Below are 26,269 nucleotides of genomic sequence, written 5' to 3' on the forward strand. Positions count from 1 at the left end.
TCTTGTGAGTTGAATTAAACAGTTTTGCTTTAAAAAAAAAAAAAAAACTAATAAACACGTATTTTACCATTTATTACTTACCACTTACTAATTTTGACATGAATGCTTTCTAAGATCTTGATTATTGTGTTTTTCTACTACAGACTTTAACTATTTTCCCCTGCTATCACTGGTAATACCACATTTAATCAACAATTACTATTTTCTCCTAAAACTTCTGGTAGTATAAATTCTCCCTTTAAAATCAGGATAATATCATATCTTCACTGCTTGTCACTTTAAGTGTGTGGCACAATATTCCCACAACCTAAGGAGAACTGGATTTAAATCTAGCTTTTTTGCAGTCAATATTTAGAATCAATAAGAATAAACCAAATCCCAAGTCTCTTGTACATTTTCCATCAATCTTTGGGTAAATTAGGCAAGCACTTTAAGAATCATCCAAGAACATTTTAATTCCAAAAGGAAAAACAGTCTAGCTCTTGACATTATTTCAAACTTCTAGTAACATGTGAGAGGCTCAACTGTGTACAGCAGAAAGAGCAGTGGACTAGGGTTAGACAGCTGGGCCCACATGCCTTTCTGCCATTCAGCATTTGGGCATGTAAACTGACTCATTTCTCTGTCTATAGGGGAAAAAATCATCATCCTATTTAGAGGGCTATTAATACGGATTAAATGATACCAACTGTTACATGCAACATGCTTCTGATACAATCAGTCCTTTTCTAAATAAAAAAGAAAATCAGATTCTTTATCCTTATGACCTCAAATAGTAAAGCCTATAAGCCAACTTCATTTTCTTTAAGGAAAGCAATGGTCTGAAGTCTGTGACTGTTATTAGTATAATACTCAAACTCTTCTCCATGTCAAAAACACTTATTTATTCACCAGAATTGGGTTATAAGATATTTGCCATAAGCTAAAACTTATCATTAGAAAGACAAACCTTTATTAAATATTTTACATAAAAATCTTCTGTCAATGTACCACATAATTTATCCTAGACAATTTGTAAAAGTCAAACATAATTAACCAGAAAGTGATCACTCAGGATTATTACTCAGTTAAGACTTATAATACATGTCACATACTATGCTAGGTCCCAACAAAGAACTCAGTCTATCTAGAGAGACAGATTTGCGAACAGATAAACTTAAGAGCCATATTTCCGACTCAAATAATCATTCTTTCCGCTTCCCAGCATTCTTAGCCCACAAAACAGGAAATTCCACCCCTTTTTCCATGTTGAGTCTATGGGAATTTGAATCCCTAATTTTTGTTTAAAATATCTTTTAGAAGCCTATAATTAAGAAGTAACACTGAAACCAAAAGCTAGCTTATACACAGATTGCCTGTCCCAAGTCAGGCAAAGCAATTAAAGAATTTGCCAACTCAGAAAATCACAGAATTTTCAAACTAAGAAAGGACGGTGTTTCCTTTTCATGCATTAGTACTCAGGGTCACTATTACATTAAGGACAAAAATAAAAATTAAAAACACAAAGACAATTAAAAAGCTGGGATTAACCAGTAGGAAATTCTAATGAAACCTATACACTTTAAGTTTCAAAGTTATAGGTCAATGACAAAGCTGCTCAAGAGGTTAAGATCACAGAACATAGGTTAAAAAAAAAAAAAGAAACATGCTACCATGATGTTATTCTTAATCAATGGCCAAAATGATTTAGTTGACTTAAAACTCAGGCTAAGACTCAAATTTTTCTATATTGAAGAAAGTAAACTATGCCTAGACGACAGCAGATCCTTGAATAATATTTCATTTAACATGGTTTCATTATGACATTGATGAGAAAAAACAGAATCGATTCCAGGCTGGGACGACCGTGTGGAATCTTCGCTTTCTCCCTGCATCTGCATGGGTTTTCTCCAGGTATTCTGGTTTTCTCCCACATACTAAAGATGTGCTTCAGGGAGAGGTTCTGGTCACTCATGACCCTGAACTGGAATCAGCAGTTCAGAGAAACGAATTAATAATTACAAATCATTATCAAATAAAAATTACTAAAGTATACAATAATCATACAAATGCTCTACAATAAATGATGTGGTATGAGAGCAATCTGCAAGCTTGCTGTGTTTATAATTGTTTTTGAACTTCGTGTGGTAGGAGGTGCTCCTTACAATTTTCACTTAGCAAACATTTATTCTTTGATTTAAACCACTACCTACCATGACCACTGTCACTCACTGATTCACCAAAAATTGGGTTACCTTGTTTTATTAATCTTTCTTAAATGTATATATGGAATTACACTTATTTCAATGTTTAATATCAGATATTTGCTAATGTTTTTATGACCAGAAATATACCGTAAGAACTTAACTCTTGTTTATATCGACTAGTCTATGGTAAAATTGGTTTTGTTACACATCATTTCACTTAATGTCGCAGTGTCCAAGAACCTACCGACCACACTGAGGATGTACTGTATGCTTCTGTCAGTAAAGTATTTCTGAATGTATACTTAATTTTTCATTTTACTCCCTACAACTAGTATTAAGCCAATAATTTATTTTCTAACTGTTATTTCAGAATTAAGTAAATACTGACTTAATATGAAATGATGGCAACACAGACAAGGAAATGACCGTGCCTAGGGAAGCTGCAGCAATGCCTTATCAAAGAACTGACTTTTAAAGTGAGTCTTGAATGAAGAGTCCTATTTTGTAATATTTAGGCAAGGGGAGTATGATTTACAAAGGCATAAACAATGAAAAGGTTGGGCATGTCTTTAATACAGGAAGAACTCCTGCTATGATACGAAGTAAACATTGTGACAGCAGGAATGGAGCAGTATAGAGGGCTGAGTTTAACTGGACACATTCATTTATTAAGTACTAACTTAATGAATAATCTAAATGATAAGCACCTAACTTTCTGGAGAGGACAGAAGAACTTTATGAAGGAGCTTCATAATGAGTCCTAAAAAAATGACTAGTTTGGATGAGGATATTCCAGATAGGAAGAGCAGCACACAGCCATTGCTTTTTAACCAAATTGTCCATGCCTATTAAGTTTTGTGAATTATTTTTTACTTTAAAAACCTTCTTTTCCACCACTAAAATGTAAATTTTCAATTAGTTCCTATGATACTTGTGCTTGATCCTAAATAGTCTTTCTAGTTTCTGAAATTTGCTCTCTTTCATCTGCAGTGTGCTGGCAAATCAGTTATCAAAATGTATTTAAAATATGAATAAATACAGCAGGTAAACACTTAAAGTGGAGTAAGGTGCTAAGAGTCTTGATTCATGAACTTCTGGCGGCTTAGAGGGCTTTTCTGCCAATTTCCTGGTTCTCTACTTTGTTTTACATGGTTCAGGAAACTGGATAAATAATAGCCTTAGGCTGGGAGAAAAATTATCCTACACCTCTCTCCATTCTTCTTCTATTTCTGCTTTCTCTTTGATTCCTCCCCATTCCAGTAGCATTCCAGACAGCGATTAGTCCACTAAGTTACATTCCAGGACAAGAAGACTGGTTTCCACTGACCTCAAAATTAGAGGAATGTCATGGTACAATTAATTTGATACATTTCGCCCTTTTATACCCATAACTATTCTAAGTAATTAAGAATTACTTGAGTAGCCAAAAGAAACACTTGCACTGAATGTTCAAATACATATATATATAGAGAGAGAGAGAGATGTATATCTACTAACTAGATATAAAAAAGTTATATTCAACTACATAATCTGTCCTATTCTCTCTTCCTCTCATATCCCACTTACAGCTGTCACCTTAATTTTAAAAAATCCCCAATGCCACTATAATCTATGACTTTTAATGACAACCTCAAACTCCTTCTGTGCATGTGCAGATCTAGATTAAACTATAATCTCTCAACATCCCCCAAACCACTCAAAGTTTCCTCCTTTCAACTCCCTAGGGTATCTGCTTACGGGGCGGGGGCGGTTACCTGGTATCAAATACATTGGGGGGCACGGCCAAAGAATCTGCTCAAAAGAGCTTTCCCTCCAGTCGGGAATAAGGCCTTCAACCAATACAGTTCCCACTTGTGGAAACATTTAATTTAAATCTAGGGCCACAGGTATACTTCAGGACGGGAGACAGGAGGAGCAAGTCCGACATTATGAAAAACTGATAGCCTGGCTTGCTACCTAGGCTGTGTGCAGAAGTGCATAAGTACAAACAGAGCTCAGCACAACTTAGAAAACCCTCCAAATGTAATTGTGACAGAAGGCCAGAGATCACCATCAAGAATTCTAAGAACTGGCCAGGCGCAGTGGCTCACGCCTGTAATCCCAGCACTTTGGGAGGCCGAGGAAGGGGGATTGCTTGAGCCCAAGAGTTTGAGACCAGCCTGGGCAACATGGCGAAACCCTATCTCTACAAAAAGTACAAAAATTAGCCGAGCATGGTGGCACATGCCTGTAGTCCCAGCTACCTGGGAGGCCAAGGTGGGAGGATCACCTAAGCCCAGAGAGATTGAGGCTGCAGTGAGCCATGATCATGCCATTGCACTCCAGCCTGGGCGACAAGAGCGAGATGCTGTTTCAAAAAAAAAAAAAAGAAAAGAATTATAAGAATAGGATACAATGGTAGCAAAACTACTGAAGTTTGAAGGTTTGACAGCAGATTCTAGAATGTTTTTCTTCTTTACTTGTATAAGAATAGCTGGAAACAATATACCCCTATTCATTATAGAAGAGATCACAGACCAGGAATGGGACATGTGCACACACTTACACTGGTTCTGGAAGCATACGGCACCTGATGAATCACTGCACAGAAAAGGAAACCAAGAAGGAACACCAGACACACTGAGCAAGGCTGACTTAAAGCTCTGCATAACAGTCTCTCCTCTCGGCAGGTCACAGTTATTACTGTCTACCATAGCAATCATATAAATATTTTTTAAAATAAAATATTTACCTCAAATCTGAAATTTTCTACTTGAAATGAGAATTTAAAAAACGAAAAAAAAAAGTCATATATGATGTCACAGAAAGAGCCTGCCAAGATGCCTTTAAATTTCCCTAAAGTTCTACCTCGTTTACAATACTGAAACTTAACTTATTTGGACTAACTCTTTAGCTGTAGTTGTATTTAAGTTTAGATGTCAAACTTTTGAAGTTTTCTCCTCTATTAAAAAAAAAAACAAGATAGATACATTAATCTGTTAAGCAACATTTTACAAAAACATCTACTCACTGGCATTTTTAAATAATAATACCCATTTACATCGGCTGCTTCTTAGTATTCTATTATATTTAGTAAAGTCTATCCTGCTCTTTAGAAGCAGGAATAGTAAAATCCTTGTTTCACAAAAAAATTAAATTTATATAACATAGTTGTAAGAAAATATTTCCAATCTTTGTGTCATTTACCTGACATATCATTCAGCTCAAAGTTAAAAGAAACAGCATCTGTGATAAATTCTCACCCCAAGCACACTAGTTTCTATAAGATGCAGAAGTCCAGTGTCAGTGGATTCAAGCTCAAGACCAGACACAAGAGGCTCATTCAAGAATCATTAACAACCTCACAGGTATAAACAGGGCACTGTGCCAAGGGTGAGTGATAAAAAGATGAACAGTCCCTGCTCCCAAACTGAACATCTCACAGAAGTGTCAAACATGTAAACAACAAAATATGAATTCTTAAAAGTGCTATGGAAATTTGGAAAAGTAAAGCAGAGACCTAGAAATGAGTGGGACATACTATAGACACAGCAAGAAAAGACAGACTCCCCAAAATCTGACCAGCCTCAGAGAAAGGACACTGGAAGAAAATTTTAGTCATAAGATCACAAACTACCAAAATCCTTTAAATACAGTAATTACAGAGAAACAATCGTAAATGAAGACAAACATCTGCAAATAAAGATGCTCACTGAAGATTATTTAACAGAAAAGAATTAAAATCAAAACATCCAATAACGGGACTAGCCACAGGATAGAACACTATTAAAATGATGTTAATGAAAAAATTTAATGACATGAGAAAATAATACAAAGTTTCTAAAAAGCACACAATTATACCTACATTATCTGAAGGATGTTAATAGGTAAGTTTTTCAAAAGATAAAAACTATTAAAGTGTTAAAACTAGCTATTTCTCAGATGGAGGATTATGAGTGATTTGTTTCACTTTTACATTGTCCTATTTTCCAAACATTATATAGTGTTAGATTTCTAATTGGTAAAAAGGTTATGTAAGTCACTGTATTTTAGGGTATCCCTTTAAAACTATTCATAGCCCTTTTCATCTCTTTCTATAGAGAATATCTTATCCATATATTACACAGAACCCACTCATTTAAGTGGGTTAATACGTGTAAACTGCTTTGAACAGTACCAGCAGGTAGAAGGCAGCTACACAGGTGTTCATTTTATTCAATAATCTTACATTCCCTTTAGTCAAAGTAACTAGTGTGTTTTGGAGCTAGTCTATTTTTCATGGCATGTTAACAAAAGAACATTAGTTTTGTTTTTTTTTTCACCCTCTAAATTCTAACATCTCTTAAGAAATGACTGCTGTTTTCCCGAGATTCTACTTCCTTCCAAAAAAAAGCAAGAAGTAATTCAAATATCAAGTTCCTTAATAGGAACACAGAAATTTAATGAGTGGAATGGAATTTGGCCTTATCCAGATGAAGAAACAGAAATCACACACTGGACTCTTATCAGGGAGTGGGCTATATGTAATTATTTGGAAAAAATGTCTTTATATGTCTTTATGAGCTTGGGGTATGGCGGGTCAGAATCCCAGGGGAAGACTCAAGAAACCAAACAAGGCAACCAATTGTTCTATATAATAAAGGAATGAGGAATCTGGATTTGCAAAGTAGAGGATGACTGGAGGGAGAAATTAAGGAAGGGGACTCTTGAGTTATCCATAGACTGTCTTCACTAAAGAAATGTTCCTTCATGTCCACATTGCTCACTTCTGCTTTTGTAAAAATGGATTATTTTACCCAAAGTAAAATTGAGTTGTGTATCTAAATTGCACAAGACTGTACAAAGACTGTACATCTCCTGTACAGGAGATGAATGACAGATGACATATCTGGGTTATCCACACATTTAAACTTATTTCATACATGTATTCATTTTCAGTTTTGACAAACTCATACATGCATAAAGTCTGTTTAGGAAAACAGATCCAAAAGGCTTTTTTTTTTTTTTTTTAAATATTAGCAGTCCTCTTAGTTCCCCCCCACCCCCACCCTTTTTTAAAATATCAGCAGTCCTCTTAGTCCCCCATCCCATTTTCTACTCTGAAGCGACTAGGAACAGTACCCTCAAATCCTTCATCTCTACAAATAATGCTTACAAAGCTAATGCTTGCTTTTTCAGTTTCAGGCTTCATATATATCTTTCCCCCACCCCCCGAGATGGAGTCTCGCTCTGTTGCCCAGGCTGGAGTGCAGAGGCACAATCTCGGCTCACTACCTCCGCCTCCTGGGCTCAAGCAATTCTCCTGCCTCAGCCTCTAGTAGCGGTGATTACAGGCCCATGCCACTACGCCCGGCTAATTTTTGCATTTTTAGTAAAGACGGGGTTTCACCATTTTGGCCAGGCTGGTCTCGAACTCCTGACCTCAAGTGATCCACTCATATCTTTTATCACCATTCTTCTTCCCATCCCCAGTACAAACACAAATGCTTCCTAAAGTACTTTTATCAAGAACATATTAACAAATTACAACTCGATAATAGGAAGAGACTACACGTTACTGGAACCAAAATGTCCATCAACAAGTGAACGGACAAACTGTGGTGTATCTATACAGTGAATCCTCATCAGCAATAACAAGAACTATTAATATACACAACACGGATGAACCTCAATTATGGTGAGTGAATGTCAGACCAAAAAAGAACACATACTGTATGATTCCATGTACATAAAATGCCAGAACAGTCAAATTATTCTACAGCAACAGAAAGCAGATCAGGGGCTGCCTGAGGAAAGGAGGAGCTGGGGGAGGAGAAGGGAAGGAAGATAACGAGGCACAAAAAATTTAGGGGAATGATTACCTGACTGTGGAGGCCACTGTGGAAATATATACATGCCTCAGAACTCAAGTTTTTCACTTTAAGTGTAAAGTTTATTCTATGCCAATTATATCTTAGTAAGACTATAACAAATTTAATTATGAGAAAAAAAGGACACAAATAAGCTAAATAGAAGTTCTGGATTCAATATGGGTTTCACAGTAGGGTGAGCTGACCGGGACATTTTCTTTGGAGACGCAGACACAGCCAATGTCCGATTCTTGAGGTCTTTTACCTTGAGCTGGTCAGGTTAGATAAGACAAGACACTTCTATTCTGGCCAGAATTCTGAAAGCTGGGTGAGGGAAGAAGACTGGTGATCTTAACATAAACAGGTAAACACTCGGTTTTGAGTGTGGTACCCTGGTTTTCAACTGTGTTCCCAGTGTGCATTGCCTTCTCCAGAAAGTAAGCTTCCAGCCTTCTGCAAGGATGAAGGAAAAAGAGATCACAGACTACAGACAGAGGGAAAGATATCTGGGTATCAAATTCCTAAAATTTCAACCAGTTCTCCCGTTTTGCCCCCGTCCCCTCTTCATCAGGGGTACCATGTTTTCCCAGCTCTGAGCTCTCAGGGAATTCTATAAACTGACTTGTTTCTGGGCTTTTCTATTACTTAGAGTTCAGCTTTTTAAGTCTCCTAAATCGACTCCTTCTAAAATTTTGGTGTGGGTTTCTCTTCTCCCTTGCGGATTTATGGCTTTTTTAAAAAAGAATTCCCTTATTCTCATTTTAGTATATGTTTGGCAAGGAGCAGAGTTAAATGCTAGTAATATGCCACTTGTTTAACTGAAATCTTAGATAATTTAGCTTTTCAATAAATGTATTTATCTTCATAAATCAAACACAGCGTATCACAGATGAAACGTCAAAATGATGACAAAGTAGTTAAAAGACAAAATTGGAAGGCAAACCTAACAGAATAAAGAAATAAATGGTTGAAAGTTTGGGGGGAGGGGGTAACCTGTTTTTGCTATACAAATTTTGTTAAAAGCCAAATTTCCAAGAGAGAAAAAATCAAAACCCCCTGACTTTGTACTTTTTGAGGAGTTAAAGAAACCACGTGATTTATCCAAGACAAGTGGGCTTTTTAGTGGTGAAGATAAATTTCACATTTAAATCTGGTGAGTCCTTAACATATCACAGAGTAAAAAACCAAAACCAAAGGAGACACAGGCTCTGAGAAAGGTGGGTATTTCTAGCAAAAGAAATGCTGTCAGCAGGAGGACCGGAGGTGATCAAGTTCCAGCATTAAATTATGTACATAAAAACAGTAGTGCTTAAGCTCAAAGGCAGGGTCATCTATTTTTTGAGACAGAGACGGTCTCCCTCTGTCGCCCAGGCTGTAGTGCTGCAGCACAATCTCAGTTCACTGCAACCTCTACCTCCCGGAATCAAGCAATCCTCCTACCTCAGCCTCCCAAGTAGCTAGGACTACAGGCACACGACACCATGCCTTTTTTTTTTTTTTTTAAAGTAGAGATGAGGTTTTGTCATGTTGCCCAGGCTGGTCTCAGACTCCTGTGGTCAAGCAGTCCTCCTGCCTCAGCCTTCCAAAGGGCTGGGATTACAGGCAGGAGCCACTGCGTTCCGCCAAAGACAAGGTAACAAATTTTACCCTAAATCCACTGTGCATGCAGAAAGGGGTTGACTGACGAATCCTTGTTTTTCTGAGACTCAACATGCAGACAGTTTGATGCTTCAGGAGCTCCCTTTCCTAGGCTTTGTCATATTTCTTTCCCATTCACTGACTGACCTTCCTTGTTTTCAGCCCTCTATTTGCACTGGTACCCTTTAACTCAGCAGTTCTCCGCTATGGTATTAGTTGTCAGGAGTGTCCATACTTAAGTACCTTAAGTTCATGAGTCACTTTTTAAGCAAACAAAAAAAAGTAGTTATAGCACTTACTTGCTTTTAAGCATGAATAGAGAAGAAAAAGACAGAAGTATAGCAAAGAAATTAAAAATCTCTTAGTATTAGAGGTATTAAAAAATCTAGATATTAGCAAGGGAGCATGGAGTATATGCCAGTATCATCCATCAGTGTCCCAGTAGAAAAACAACTTACTAATCTAACCGATTTCACTTTTGCTGATTCCATTCATCTCTACCTTCAGATTTCTTTTTATTTTCTTCACTACCAAAACCACTCCTGTGCTACTCTTTGACCAACAATTTTATTATGATTATTATTGCAATGTCAATTAAAGCAGGAGCAAGTCTTAGAACTCCCTCCACAATACCTTACCAACAATTAGACCTATAAAATTTAAAAGGTTGGGAGAATACTCAATAGCAGTGCACCTGTAAGGTCTCAGCTGTGCTAATCATAGGAAAATGAATAATTTTTGGAGAACAACTCTTATTTTTTCAAACATTTTAAGATATAACAGCTTACATACTAAAGATATATATATAGTTACTTAAATGTCTAAAATTACTACTCTATATATCACTCAGGCATTCAATAGAAATGATAAAGTCAAATACAGGCTTTCCTTCCTGACTTCTGGAAGGCAGCTGGAAGAATAATCCATTGCTATACTCTAACACAGACCATATACCTACTCTTCTTCCTGATGCCTGGTGATTCTGTAGCAGGTCATGAGCTAACAGTTTGCTCTCAGTTCATGGAACCACAGCAATGATATGACGCTCAGTCTTTGGTCTGTCTAAATGTGCCCATTCTTCAAAACTCAGCATTACTCCACCCTTTCCCATTATCTCCCTTTGATTTTCTTGTCTGAAGTCCTCTGGGTTGTACACTTCCCATTTATTATCCTTTTGTCTTAGTAATCCATTTGGAGATAACATAAAAGAACTGAGATAAGATACAGGGTTCTATATGACAATATACAGAACTTTATCCAGCAAATGTTCAGGTACTATTTTTTTGGCATATTGGTTTAGGATTTAGACATTGTGTAGCTTCTGTTAAGGTAAAGCAGAGAAGGTTAAGGAAATTTTTCTGGGAGATTTTTAAAACCTTTTTACCTTTGGAATTTTAACCTTACTCAGATGGGTTCATAAGACAATGTTTTATTTCTGGAAGATAGCTACATACATTTCACAGAATGTTACCAGGACAGTAGAATTTAGCTTCTCTACGGGCAGGACTTTTCCACCTCTGAATTTCAATGTGGCAGTTAATTTGTTTTTTTTTTGCTTGGTAAACAGGTTCTTTGCTGTGTCACCCAGGCAACCTCGAACTCCTGGCCTCAAGCAAACCTCCTGCCTCAGCCTCCCGAAGTGCTAGGACTTATAGGCATCAAACACAGCATCTGGCCCCTAAAGGTCCTACCAGGTGAGAGGAAAAACACATAGACATTCACAAAAAAAGGATGAGGGACCACCAGACTCTAAAACCATCACACAGTGGACAGTCAGCAATACTACAGTATGCAACACAGCTCTCAACTCCAGGAAACAAAATTCATTTTGTGTTGTATGTGAACAGCACCCCCTGGAGTTGTGCAAAGCAGTGATCCTGGTACACAAAGTTAACAAGGTGAGATGTTCCACTAAAGGGAGTTTTGTGAAAAGAGAGGACAAAACACTAAACACATTTAGATTCAGCCCTTATTAGCACACTGAAGTACCAGAGAAGTTCCAAACTGCATAAACCAGCACTTCCTGGAGTTTGGTTGTGCCTCTTTCCCCCAGGAAATCCCTATTAATATTTTTTGGAACCAGCATTCTAAAACACAATTTAGAAAACACTGAGCTACTTTATAAAAGGCTTTCAGAGTCAAGTTGTGTTTCGATAAAGAGAAAAATTTAAAAAAATGAAAGTTTTAGTGAAGAAACTGTGGTTTAAAATAGGTTATTGAAAAACAAAATTCTGGCACAAATATGAAAGGTAGATTAAAGCAGCAGATCTGAGAGTTTTGAGAGTACAAGATTATTATTTAAAATCCTCCTGAGAGAGAACTCACTCACAGGGTTAATATAATGAATAACAGATCCACATTGCTAATAAAAAAGTATTTAAAAAGCATCTTTTAAGTTAAACAGTCAAATCTTCTTTAAGACCTATTTTTTCAGAAAACATAAATTTGACTCCTAAATTTATCAGGTCTGTACAGCAGTCATGCCAGTTTACAGTTAGGCAGTGTAATCTCAGATTTCACAGTGTAAGCAAGCATTGGTCCATTCAAAACTACCTTTATTTGTTCCCTCAGAGGCCCAGGTGACAGTAGTATTAATACAAAAGCAGGTATCCCATATTTTAAGAAACCATATTGTTGGAAGTTACTATACTTAGAAATACCAAATATTCTTATAACTAAAAACTCCACAACTATTTGGAATAGCTGACACTGTCCTAGGAAAAATTTAATAGAAAATAGCTTTTAAAAATATGGCAAAAAAAAAAAATGTGCCCATAGTTTATTTGGACTTCTCTGCCAAAAATATTTCTTAATTTAGATTACCATAAGCTTTAGTAAATTACAAGCTATGATTCCTAAATATACTTTAAGGTGTAGCCAACAAGACTAAGTTTTGGAACAAACAAAAACAGGTTCCCAACAGTCTTGAGATGAACCTGCTTTGAAATTAATTTTATTATAAAATATATTTTAAATGCAGATACAGGCTATTTGCTATATTGTTATAAATGAAGCAAAAAACAACTGCATTTCAAAACTGGTCTTAAAGAGGAAAATTATTAAAGGCAGGTAATTCACGTGGTATATGGTATTAGATAAAATAGTGCCAAAAGTCAGAGTAGATTGGTGAACTACACAAACTGTTATTTAACATTTAAGTGAGACAGCAGTAACTTCTGTTTTAATGCATAAAATAGTAAATTATCAATTAGTATGCTATCACTAATATTCTTGGAAGATCTACTTGCTGTTTTTGAAAGAGCAACTGCTTGTTAACTAAAATTAAAGAGAGCTATCTATCCACTAACTTATGTCCTTTTAGTCTGAAGGAATATCCAATCTTTTCTTCTAACAAAGAGCTAGACTAAAGGATAAACACACACTACTGTAAAGATACAGCATGCATTATTTTTATGAATATAAACCCTGGTGTCCAAGTCATTTGAAAATGGCAGACATTAAGACATGAAAATAAAAGAACATTCTCTAAGAGTTTACAGTGCTTAATAAGTAACTTAAGTAACCACAGATGGATCTTCTGAAAGACTGGGCATACACAGATAACAGAAATATTTTCAATTTATCAGTTCTAGGATTGTCACAAAAACCACTGACATCAACAAATCAAACTTAGCTACTGATTTAGATATCTCTACCACGTAACTTTAACTTAGTTATAAATGCAATGTCAATGTTTCTCAAAATGCAGACTACTCTAGCATTTGGCCCCACCTCAAATCTGCTGAATCAAAATTCCAGGGGCAATGCCAAGGAATCTGCACGTTCAGTAACTCCCCCAGGTGATTCTTCATGCACATTAATGCTGGAGAACCACACCTTTCTTGTGAGATTTATAATCAGGTTTTGGATTTCAGGAACTAAAACCTCCTCATTTGGAACCTTTTAAACTAAATTTCATTACAGAACAAATCAGTATTTCAAAGAGATTTAGGTAATAAACATGTTATAGTATAAAAACCAGTGCATAAAAAGCTACAGCAGAAATTAAAAGAAGAAACTTTTAGTATAGCACATTTTATTTTTATTCAAGATTTAAGACACCCCTAGGCCAACAGTTCTTTGAAATCAAAATTCCTAACTTAAAAAAAATCCACAATATTAAAAATACAGTATTTCAGATACGTTCACATTCACTCAGCTGTTAAGTAAATCAAAACACAAACTGTTGGTATTACACCAAATATAAATAATGATTAAATTTATAAAGCTCAACCCAAACAAATCCATTCATATTTCTCTATTAAATTTACTCTGATCAAAACTGATTTTTCATACATAACTTTCATAAACTTACATAAACGTGTATAATGAGAAGAGCAATGAGCAAAATCTAGAAGCCACCTAAAGTCCAGTTTGGGCTAAAAAAGCTGCTAGCTATATAACCTTAGGGCCTAGACAAATCACTTTACCTACCAGAAAAACAACAACAACAAAAAAAGTACAACTGTCTACCTTACCACACAGGATTATTGTGAGAATCAAATGAGGTCATATGTAAATACATTCTGAAAACTGTAAAGTAGTTAATAACAATGCCTATGATTTCTGAAGACGGCAAAATTTGAGAGACACTATCTTTGGGTACCTGCTGTAAAATACACAAACTATCACCAGAAAAATTAAAATGTATATGCCACTAAAGAATGAATGAAGAACATAAAAATTGACCATTCAGATTTAATTAGATATTGGAAACTGTTGAGTATACAGCATTCTGAAAATTACAAATACAAAAATTCGATTCGATTACCTGTCCTATGTCCCCATTTATAACAGAACCATTTCTTGTGTTAAGATATAAATGAAATTTGATGAACCATGAGAGTTGGTAATTGTCAAAACTGGCCAGTACCTATATCATTCTCTCTACTTTCTCATGTTTGATAATTTCTATAATAAAAAATTTTAACAAGACAACAATTTATGTGGTATGTATAGATAACATTTCTAAAAGCTAAAAAGTGAATTTTTTGAAGTTATTTATCTTTATGAAAATTATTTCCATAACCATTGTATGTTATTTTCCTTGCAATGTCACCTCAGATTCTACCTAGTCCCAAATAAGCCACTATTAGTACCTTTATTACATATCACGACAGCTACTTGAAAATAATTATTCCCTTCCAATTGGTCAATACTCTTGCCCGAGATGCAAAAACTTAAATCTTTGTTTCTGTTTTCTGATCCTCAGTCCTTTTATTGATTTTTGCTCATTCATTACAAAATTCCAGAATAAAAAAGTGAAAACATCAATTTTACTGTATTCGTGTGTAAAATGTAAGGGAAAAAAACCAAATATTATGTTGTTCAGTATTACAAAAGACCAATAGTTATAAGTGGCCGTTCCTTTTAAAACTCATTTCCCATGGTAAGAGACTGTTTCATCTGAAATGAAGTTAACATGTCTGTCAGACAAAGGAAATTAGTAAATCTCACTCTAAAATCAAGGATTCTATCAAAGTATATATAACAACATATAATTACTCTGCATGCATCAATCTAATAGCTCAAATAATGTCCTTTATCCTGGGGCCATATTCCACAGTTTGACAGAGAACACATAGCAGTAAGGGCATAAAACACCTTCCATCTCAGAGTTTTTGGCTAATTTTAGTTTAATAAAGACTTATCTACAGCTCAGTAGCCAATGCTTTACATTGTCTATAGAGAAATTGCAAGTGTTGAATGAAAACTTAAATGCAGATAGAGGGGCAGTAATATTTTGTGGTTTGTAAGACTATATGTAATAATATCCACATCTTAATTCATTACTTGGGAGCGAAATCCCTTTTCTCATGTTACATCAAAAAAGGAGCCTGTGCCTAAAGAGACAGTGTTCCTTACACTTATGATTTGGGAAGGAAGGGAAGGGAAAGAAATCTCAGCTGTCACTATAGTATCTAAGTATTAAAATCTCCATTTATTTTTATATGAGATGCACCTGAGAGGAGCCATGTATACAAACCACTTTTTCTAACATGGTCTTTATTAAACTTTGAATATAAGTATACCTGGTCGAAGTGTTCATCTGTATTATTTAAGAACAAGCAACTGTAAAACAGTAAAATCACAAAAGGTAAGTTGTTGGAAGACAACAAAAAAGAATTACTATATCTGATCCTGCGTGTTTCAGAATCTGTTAATACGTCTACAGCTAAAAAATAAAATAAAATAAAATAAAATTGTAAAGCCACTGTCATACTGGTAGGTACCTTTATTTGGTGGCAATGGCTAGTTTAAACCACCTATTAAAAGCAGCTATTACTTTCCTTCTTTTACGAAGAAGATCCAGACCATCAATATTGTTATAAACACAAATCAAAACTAGTTTGTCATCTCAGAATGCTAAAATCCCAAGCTTCAATTAAAAAAAAAAGATTTCCCATATAATTGCAGAAATTTCTCTCAAAAGAGAAATGAGAGAATACAGAAAAATGAAGACAATTCCCCCTTACACGTCAAAATGCGGATGCCAATAATGACAGCTGCGATAAAAATCAAGAAGGCGTACCCCGAATTTTCACTTTAATAAAAGAAAATTACGAAATTTTAAATTAAAGGTGGCGCCCTGTCCTCAACTCACCCGAATGTGACTCACTTTTGCAGACTATATGGTAGGAAATAACAGTTATTTTTCAAAGATCTTTGCAGTTACACCCAAGCCAAAATCAGGACAGAGATCAACCCTTAATTACAGCAATTTAACTGTCTTATCTAAAGCAAGGTAAAAACTAAAACGTCCTCCTGAAATCATAGCTAAATAAGCCCATTTCATATACTAGCTTTCAAAGGTTCCCAACTAAAAAAAAGTTTCTATTTACTTCAAATTTGAACTTACCAGGAGGATAAAGAAAAAGAGAGGGGGAGGAGGAGGACCCAAATGAAACGCACAAGTACAAAAAGCAGATTCTCCTCCAATCCCTCTTAATTCCCCCAATCCACCACTGCCACACACAAGGACAAGGAATCTCGGGAAGGCTGGCATCGGGGCAAGTGGTGAAGGCCCTCCATTCACTCACGTGGGCCACCATCCAAAGGGTTACACACCCTCTGCCAGATGAGAGCCTCATACAAACCAGGCCCTTACAAGTACTTCTTATTATAAAATACACCCACGCTGAACAAGAGCCTTATTTTAAAATAAGACTGTCCTCAGGTGGGGGAAGTTAAACACAACAAAGGCTTCCATGTTGACAGGCAGACAAGTTCAGATATATGCATATACCTACACACGTATGAAAAAAATCTATGTAGCTAATTTATCACGAACAGCAATCGATACCAACAGAAGCCATTAGATTATTAATAAACCAAGAAAAGTAGCGGGCACAGAAGCGAAAGGTGGCTGTCTGCAGCGCTCTAACCCAAGGAAAGGGTAAATATCAGCCTGTCGAGGAGGGTCGAGCCCTCCAAGTATCTGCAGACCCCCTTAGCCCACCCGGACGCCCTGCCCTCCCCTCCGCGCCAAGCAGCGCACAGGATGCGAGCACTCCCAGCGCTGCGAGTCCCGCAGAAAACTGGTGAATGAAATGCGCACAGAGACCGACCTGGCTGGTGACCGCGGCGCAGAACCAGGGGTCGCTAACCAGCTTAGCCACAGGATTCTTCCGCAGGATGGGATAAAGAGAGCACAGCCCCCACCCCACACCCCTGCCACTGAAACGCACTCCTCCTACAGACTCCTTCCCCAAAAAGGGAGGTGGGGGCGCAGGCTTTTTTCTCTTAAACTAAGTGAATAAACACGAATCGGAAGCAAATGTGAACATCCTCGGGGGCCAGACGGAAGGCGTGAGGAGAAAGATCAGGCGGCTCTCCAACTCCCGAGGAATCACCGTCCTGACACGCCAACAATCAACCACCTGGGCCAGGGGCCGACTAGGGGCCCCCGCTCCCCTCCCGCAGTGCGTCTGGGGGGCCGAAGCCAAGGATTAGAGGGGTGACCCTCCCGGGGCGCGGGGAGAGGGAGTGCCGGGCACGGTGCCCTCAAGGTCACCACGCGCCGTGGCGGGGGCGACCGGTGGCGGGATGGGCTGTGGCGCGGCCGAGGCAGCTCCGTGAAGCCGAAGACCTGCGGGTGTAGACCAGAAGCCCCAACGAGCCCCATCCCTCGGGCCTGGAGCAGCGACTCCCAGACTGACCAGGCGCTGAGATGCACGGCGAGAAGCACGCTCACCTTTACAATCTCCCGGCAAGAAGCAACCTGCGAGGGGCCCCGACCGTCCCCGTCAGCTTCTCCCGAAACCCGCGCAACCCGCCGGGCACCCAGCTGTCAGGACCCCCGCCGCGACGCCCGACCTCCTTGCTCCGCCCGGCCTCCCCCGCAGGTGACCTGCCCCGCCGCCCCCGCCGCGGGCGGGCGGCGGCCGCCACTCACCTCGCCCGGCAGTGGGAACCATTTTCCGAGGGGGAAGAAAAAGCAGGCTGCAGGAGGGTCGCGGGGCGGTGAGGGACAGCGGGAAACGCAGAGGATGGGGGCTCCGTCCTCAGCGCGTCCGCAGCCGGCTCGCAGAACTCGGGGCGCCACGCGGAGGTGCAGCTGCACCTCGGGGATGGGGCGGCCAAGGAGCCGAGAGGTTCGGCGTCCACCAGCCGGGGCTCCCTACTCACGCTGCACTGCGAGGAGGCGGCGGCGGCGGCAGCGAAGGAGGAGGCGGCGCCCGGCCGTCCCCGCCCAGAGCCCGGCAGCCACCGAGTGGCCGCCCGCGTCCCCGCAGGACCCGCCTCCTCGGCTCCGCAGAGCCGCACACAGGGCGCGCCGCGCTCGCTCGGCACGGGCAGCTCAGCCGGCCTCACGCCGCCGTCCGCAACAGCAGCCGCGGGCGGGGTGCAGCCACCTCCGTGAGCGCCGCAGCCCGCCCCACTCGGGGCGGGGCCCGCGGGCACCAGAGAGCGGACTGCCGAGCACGAGGGGGCTGCGCGCAGCTCCGGGCAGGGACCCCGTCTGCACCGGGTGGCCCACAAGATTGCCGGGGTAGGCAGGGGGAGGAGAACGCTCACCCGTTCCGGTCTGGCGCTCCTTTCTCTCCACACCCACACGCCTCCCGCTCCACGCTGGCGGCGCAGCTGCTCCCGCTTCCACAGCCGCCACCGCCGCCGAAGCTTGCGCCGCCGCCGCTGCCGCCTTGGCTGAGCGCGGTCACGTGACGCGGTCCGCGGGGAGCCTGGGGGCGGGCGGGTGCGCGCGCGCGCGGAGGAACCGCGGCTCGGACCGGGACTGGGAGCTAAGCCGCACTGGGAGGGCGTTTAAGGGGAGGACCCGGCGAGCGCGCCCCCGGCAGGCGAGCGCGCGCCCGGCGATTAGAACTTGCCGCGCGGTGGGGAAAGGGTGGCCGGAGTGAGGGGCGGGGGTGACGGCTTGCGCCTCCGCACGCCCCTCCCTCTCTTCCTTCCCCTGAGCGCCTCGGCTGGCCGCTGCCCCCGCCCCCTCCAGCGCGCCCCTTCCCTCCTGCCGCAGCCTGCGATTGGCTGAGAGGCTCTGACGTCCGTGTTTCCATGACGTGTTGGTGCAGGAGGGAGCGGCGGGGGAGGAGGGGGTGGCTCAGGCGCGCGGGGAGGTGACTCCGTCAGTCACAGCTGCTGTTTCGGCGCGGGGCCGGGCCGCTGCCGCGACGTGTGGAGGCAGGAGAGTGATGATTGCCGCAGGAGAAGTGCGGGCGCCCTTCACCTGGGGCCCCTCCCGAACCGCCCCCGGGCCCATGCCCCTCCAGGGCCCAGGAGCGAGCCAGCGGGAGGGCGAGGGCGAGCGCTCCTGGCGAGGACAGATTAAGGCGAACCCCCAGTCAGCGGACATTTGAGCGGTTCCTCGCCGCGTCTCTGCCCCCACTCCAAACCGGACTCGACGCCTGTCCCGGGCCGTGACGCACGCACCCGACGACAAAAGTGCTTCTCGGCTCGCTCCCTCTTTGGGGAAGAGAGCTCACTCCCCATGCGGGCGCGGGGCACCCCATCTCTGTTCCTGCCGGTGGGGTCCGCAAACACCGGGGATCCCGGCTGCAGCGCCCAAAGGGTTAACGCAGGCGTTCGGCCAGTGCAAACCGGCCTCACAGGATCCGCGCTTAAAATCCGGGTGTTTTCATTTTGGGTTTGTTTCTTCTACTATGCCAAGCTGGTGGTTCTCTTTTAATTCTCTTGTAACATCTCAACCCTGCACCCATCTTTCCTGAGGGGAAAAGGAAACGGGATAACTTGCGGTATTTCGATGCTCAAAGGTAACCGGCGGCTCTGCTCAAACCTTCAAGAGATTTTGCAAGTTGAAAAAAAAAAACAAAAACCATCCTTCGTAACATCTACTTAAAAAAAAAGCAAGTTTTCCTTCTTGTACACACATATACACAGTAAAGATGTGTATCTTACCTAAGATACCGCGCTTCATCTTCATCTAATCTTTATTTGAACTCACCGTCGCCACTGGCCCAGAGACCTTGTCAGTGTTATTTTCAGTATCAGTTAATCAGAACAAAAATATAAGTTCTGCAATCTTCTTTCTCTTAATTCCAGAACTGGAAAATTAATATTTGTATAGCCTCCTCAAAAGCATACAGGCAATAGGAAGTATGGTATTATATTCACGATCTGTTGATAGCATTTGTTTTAAAATATTTTAAAAGATTAGACACAAAATGTGTAAAAGACATTTAAAAGTGAATAAATATAAATCAATGCTGTTGCAAATAATTTTTTTATCAGTTTATGTATCTCACTAGGCTAGACATTACCAGCCTTCTGAGCTGTGCCCTTGATGTGTAAGATGAACAAACATTGGACAGAATGATAGCATTTTTCCTCTCTTCAGTCACTGATGGAGAATTGATTAATGTGGTACAATAAATAGCCCTTCCTGAAACTATTTCAAATCTTTTTAACAGAAGGATAACCTAAATTTCACCTAATAAATTTCAGTATTATTTCCCTCTAAAATATCTTTCAAAACGATTCAGAGACATTTAAGAATCACTGGCTTTTTTCCAACGTTTCCTCCAAGGAAGTCACAATACAATGTTGAATTATGTATTCTACTTTAATCAAGAATTTGACATTAAAGTAATATGTGAATCATTGCTATAGTACACTAGCAAAATGGGTAATAGATTAAACTAGAATCTGTTCACTTTGTGGGTTTGTTCCAGTTCCAGATTATAAAATGAATGCTCTTAAAGTGTTGTGGTCATGAAACAATTATTGAGCATCTTTAAGAACACGATTCAATTAAATTTTCATTTATATCGATAAATCTATAAATGAAGCACACGGAATATATATTCATGTATATCTATAAGTGAAAACTTGTGTGTGTGTGTGTGTATCCCAGAACATATTTGTATGCATTTTAATGAAATGTGAGTCATATGCAATGACAAACTTTTACTGTCATAGTCAAGAAAATTGTACTGTAGTTTGGTTTTTATATTTTTATTCTTCAAATAGGAAATAAAGGGTGAAAGCAATATAGAAATAACTGTTCACATTACATTAAGCAATTCAATTTTTTTCTCCCACAGGCTTAGTACTAAAGCCCCCTTCATACATGTTTTTCAATGTAAAAATCAAGAAAATATTGCATTGCTTACTGTTTCCTTGAAAAAAAATTGAACTATCTGAAATCAAAGATGCCACTGTATGTAACAGTATTCTCTTAATCTTAGACCTAACTTATCCCATGCGTTTAACTGATGTAGAGATGTATCTATGCATAAGGAACAATATAATAATACAATTTACTGAGGAAATAATATTTTAAAGTTCTTTTAATATGCATTTTAGCTACAATGCAAAACTTATAAAAGTATTTAAATCCAGTCAGGTGCGGTGGCTCACGCCTGTAATCCCAGCACTTTGGGAGACGGAGGCAGGCAGATCACGAGGTCCGGAGACTGAGACCATCCTGGCCAACATGGTGAAACCCCGTCTCTACTAAAAATACAAAAATTAGCTGGGCGTGGTGGCGCTTGCCTGTAATTCCAGCTACTCAGGAGGCTGAGGCAGGAGAATCGCTTGAACCAGGGAGTCCAAGGTTGCACCGAGCCGAGATCGCACCACTGCACTCCAGCCTGGCGACAGAGTGAGTCTCAGTCTCAAAAACAAAACAAAACAAAAAAGTATTTAAACCCTATGACAAGTTACTATTTGGGATGTTAACATTGCATTGAAGAGTGGCTGCAGATTCAAAATAATACATTTGGTATTTTTAAGGTATGCTCTTTTTCGTAGAGCAAATCTAAACAACTGAGATATTTGCTGAAAAGTTGATCGATTCAAGATATATAACACATGAAGACAGTTTTCTAAAATCCTCAATGTAATTAAGAGTAAAGACAAAGAACTTTATTCTGTCACATGCATCTAGCAATAGGACGAAATAAAGACATATCAACTGCAGTGTATTTTAAAAAACATATTCTTTCCCCATAAACACATTTTACATATGTGAATGCGTCAGTCCTGATCATTACAGAATCCTAAAGAGGACTGATGAGTACAGGGAGGCAGAGAAGGAGGATATTAAATTCTTCATTTAAAATAGTTGTATATGTTCTCGAATTTCTATTAACCTGAATCACCAGAGAGAGGTGTCAAGAGAAAGATTACTTAGCTGAAACCCACAGAGAACTGTTATCTATTAGTAACAAATTAATTACATTTGCTGAATTAAATGGAGTATAATTATATGTAAGCCTAAAATAAGAATTTTCAAGTCACATAATGGAAAATTTTTATAGGTGAAAAATGCAAAATCGTTAGATGTCATTTGACAGGAATTATTAGTGCCTACATACAATGTACACTTCTAGGTGTAACACATTTTTTTTAACCGTAAATGTTCTAACCCACGTAGTATGGTCCTAAATCTAAATTCCAGAGAAGCGAAAAAGACAGCTCATACCTAAATGTTGAGGAAGTTTTTCTAAGGAAGATTTGGACTTGATTGGTGATGAAAGAGATATAGGATTTAAATTAATGCAAAAGATCCACAGTAGTAATGCCAGGAAATGTACCTGGGAACGAATAAGTTTACCACATTTATTTTTCTATCCTTTAATATTCAAGAATCGTGTTTACTACCTTTGATATCCCTCACCTCCCGAAGTGGAACTCGTTAATTTTCTCACTAATAGTGTTGAGTTATGATGTTTCATAATCATCCATAATGGTGAGTTATGATACAGGGTTATGAGGTTTGGGTGAGATATTTATATAAAGTTCTTAACATAGTGCTTGATGTATAGTATATGCTCAATAAATGTCATAATTATCATTCATAAACATCTACTCTTTATTACTTAGAAGATATACCAACAGCAGCAAATGTTACTCATTTTTACTTGTTTGATGTATTAGGCCATTCTTGTGTTGCTATAAGGAAGTTTCTGAGGCTGGATAATTTAAAAAGAAAAGAGATTTAATTGGCTGACAGTTCTGCAGCGTGTACAAGCATGGCACTGGAATATACTCAGCTTCTGGGGAGGCCTCAGGGAGCTTTTACTCGTGGTGGAAGGTGAAGCAGGAGCAAGCACATCACATGGCCAGAGCAGGAGGAAGGAGAGAGGTGCTACACACCTTTAAACAACCAGATCTCTTGAGTACACACTATTGGGAGGACAGCACCAACCTATGAGGGATCTGCTCCCGTGATCCAATCACGTCCCACAGGCCCCACCCCCAACACTGGAGATTACAATTCAACATGAGATTTTGAGGGGACAGTATTCAAACTATATCATTCCACCCTGACCCTTCAAATCTCATGGTCTTCTGGCACTGCAAAATATATTCATCTGTTGCCAATAGTCCATCAAAGTCAACTCATTCCAGCATGAACTCAATTAAAAGTCCCAAGTCCAAAAGCTCATCTGGAGATGAGTTCCTTCCACCTATGAGCCTGTAAAATCAAAGCAAGTTATTTTCTTTCAAGATACAGTGGGGGTATAGGCATTGGGTAAACACTCCCATTTGTAAAGGGAGAAACCAGCCGTAAGAATGGGGCTACAAGGACCTACACAATGAAATCTAACAGAGCAGTCATTAAATCTTAAAGCTTCAAAACAATTCCTTTCATTCCATGTCCTGCATTTAGGGCATACTGGCACAAGGGTTGGGCTCTCAAAGCACTGGGCAACTCCACCCCTGTGGCTTTGCAGGATTCAGCCACCATGGCTGTTCTCACGAGTTGGAATTGAGTGCTTGTGACTTTTCCAGGTGCAGGGTGCAAGCTGCCAGTGGATCTACCATTCTGGGGTCTGGAGGATGATGGCCACCTTCCCATAGCTATACTAGGTAGTTCCCCAGTGGGTACTCTGTGTGGGGAGTCAGATCCCACATTTCCCCTTGGCACTGCCCTAGTAGAAGTTCTCTTTGAGGGCTCTGCCCCTGTGTCAGGCTTCTTCATGGGCACACAAGCTTTCTCATACATCCTCTAAAATCTAGGTGGAGGCTGCGAAGCCTCCTTCACTCTTTCACTCTGTGTACCAACAGGCTTAACACCACATGGAAGCTGCCAAGGCTTATGGTGGAAAGCTTACACCCTTTGAAGCAGTGGTCTGAGCTCTATCTGGGTCCCTTTGAGCCAAGGCTGGAGCTGGAGCAGCCAGGATGCAAGAAGCAGTGTTCCAAGGCTGCACAACACAGCCAAGTCCTGGATCTGGCCCATAAAACCATTCTTTCTTCCTAGACCTCTGGGCCTGTGATGGGAGGGGTTCCCTCGAAGATCTTTGAAATGCCTTTGAGGCCTTTTTCCAATTGTCTTGGCTATTAGCACTTGGCTCCCTTTTAGTCATGCTAATAACTCTAGCAACTGGTTGCTCCCCAGCCTCCTTGAATTCCTCTCCTGATAATGCGTTTTCTTTGCCACATACCTAGGCTGCAAATTTTCTAAACTTTTATGCTCTGCTTCCCTTTTCAATATAACTTCCAACTTTAAGTCATTTATTTGCTCTTACACCCAAGGATAGGCTGTTAGAAGCAACCAAATAATTTCTTGAATGCTTTGCTGCTTAGAAATTTCTTCCACCAAATACCCTAAGTCATTACTTTTTAGTTCAAACTTCCACATACTAGGACATGAACAGAATTCAGCCAAGTTGTTTGCTAAGGCATAATATGGATGACCTTTGCTCCATTTCCCAACAATTTCTCATTTGCATCTGAGACCTAGTCAGCCTGCACTTCACTGTTCGTATCACTCACTATCAGAATCATAACCATTTAACCAGTCTCTAAGAAGTTCCAAACTTTCCCTCATCTTCCTGTCTTCTTCTGAGCTCTCCAAACTCTTCCAACCTCTGCCTATTACTGTATTCCAAAGCTGCTTCCACATTTTCAGGTATCTCTATAACAATGCCCTACTTCTCAGTACCAATTTTCTGTGTTAGCTTGTTCTTGCTTTGCTTTGAAGGCATACCAAAGACTTGGTAATTTATAAAGAAAAGAGGTTTAATTGGCTCACAAGTCTGCAGGTTGTACAGGAAGTATAGCACCAGTATCTGCTCAGCTTCTGGGGAGGCCTCAGGGAGCTTTAATTCATAGCAGAAGGTGAGGCAGGAGCAGATATGTCATATGACAAGAGCAGGAGTGAGAAGCAGAGGAGGTGTCACACACATTTAAACAACCAGATCTCATGAGTATTTACTACTGCGAGGACAGCACCAAGCCATGGAGATCTGCCCCCATGACCCAATTACTTCCCACCAGGCCACAACTCCAATGTCAGGAATTACAATTCAACATGAGATTTGGAGGGGACAACATGTAAACTGTGTCATTTGGTCAAGTACACTATTATCTTAGAATTATTATTATTTTTTGCATCCTGTGAGACAGACACTATTTGTGATACTTTTAAAGTGCACCAAATTTAGTCACTAATCATCACTTAATTTGACTGATAAAGTCTGTGCCTCTTCCTAGCAAACAAAATCTTAATCTGAATCAGTAAGACATGCTTTTGGCTGCAAGTAACCAAGAGCTAAACTAGTAGTGGCTTTAATGAATAGCAGTTTATTATTCTTAAAATTATGGTATGGTTGATTCGGCTGTTAAACATAGCCATCAAGGATCCAGGCTCAACCATCCCTGTTATATGATATTAATAAGAACATCAACAGGATTTTCTCACATTTGTGGTTTTCTAATGCTTATACTTTTATATAATTTTTCATTGTTGCCAATTTTTCTTCAAAACTCCACTTTTGAGGGTACACAAAAGAATCACCTTTATGAGTTTACCAATGCAGATTCCTGGGTCCCACTCCCAGAGCTTCTGATGGAGTCTGGACTAGAGCCAGCAGATCTGCATTTTTGACAGTCTCTTTAGCTGATTCTGATGCACCACATTGTCTGTATCCCTCCTCTGTTATAAGGCAGGAAAATGAAATGTCTTTTTAGGAGGCATTGGCAATAAGAGGATGGTTTATCTATTCATCTATACAAAGAAACTTATTAATCACTTATTACATGCTGATATGGTTTGGCTGTGTCCCCACCCAAATCTCATCTTGAATTGTAGTTTCCATAATCCCCATGTGTTGTGGGAGGGACCTGGTGGGAGGTAATTGAATCATGGGGGCAGTTTCCCCCATGCTATTCTCTTGATAGTAAGTTTTC

The 26,269-nt window shown here is 40.0% G+C and overlaps 1 long non-coding RNA gene across 3 annotated transcripts in view; it reads left to right on the forward strand.

Annotated features, from left to right (window-relative positions):
* Positions 1-18,832: 18,832 nt before the first annotated feature.
* The window catches only part of LOC129459953 (uncharacterized), a 36,761-nt gene continuing 29,324 nt past the window's right edge, over positions 18,833-26,269 (forward strand). For all 3 annotated transcript variants that reach the window (XR_008650104.2, XR_008650103.2, XR_008650105.2), the window contains exon 1: positions 18,833-21,731. This is a non-coding gene — a long non-coding RNA (uncharacterized lncRNA). The remainder of the gene's footprint in view (positions 21,732-26,269) is intronic.

This window comes from Symphalangus syndactylus, chromosome 13 (assembly GCF_028878055.3).
Source record: "Symphalangus syndactylus isolate Jambi chromosome 13, NHGRI_mSymSyn1-v2.1_pri, whole genome shotgun sequence".
Lineage (NCBI taxonomy): Eukaryota > Metazoa > Chordata > Mammalia > Primates > Hylobatidae > Symphalangus > Symphalangus syndactylus.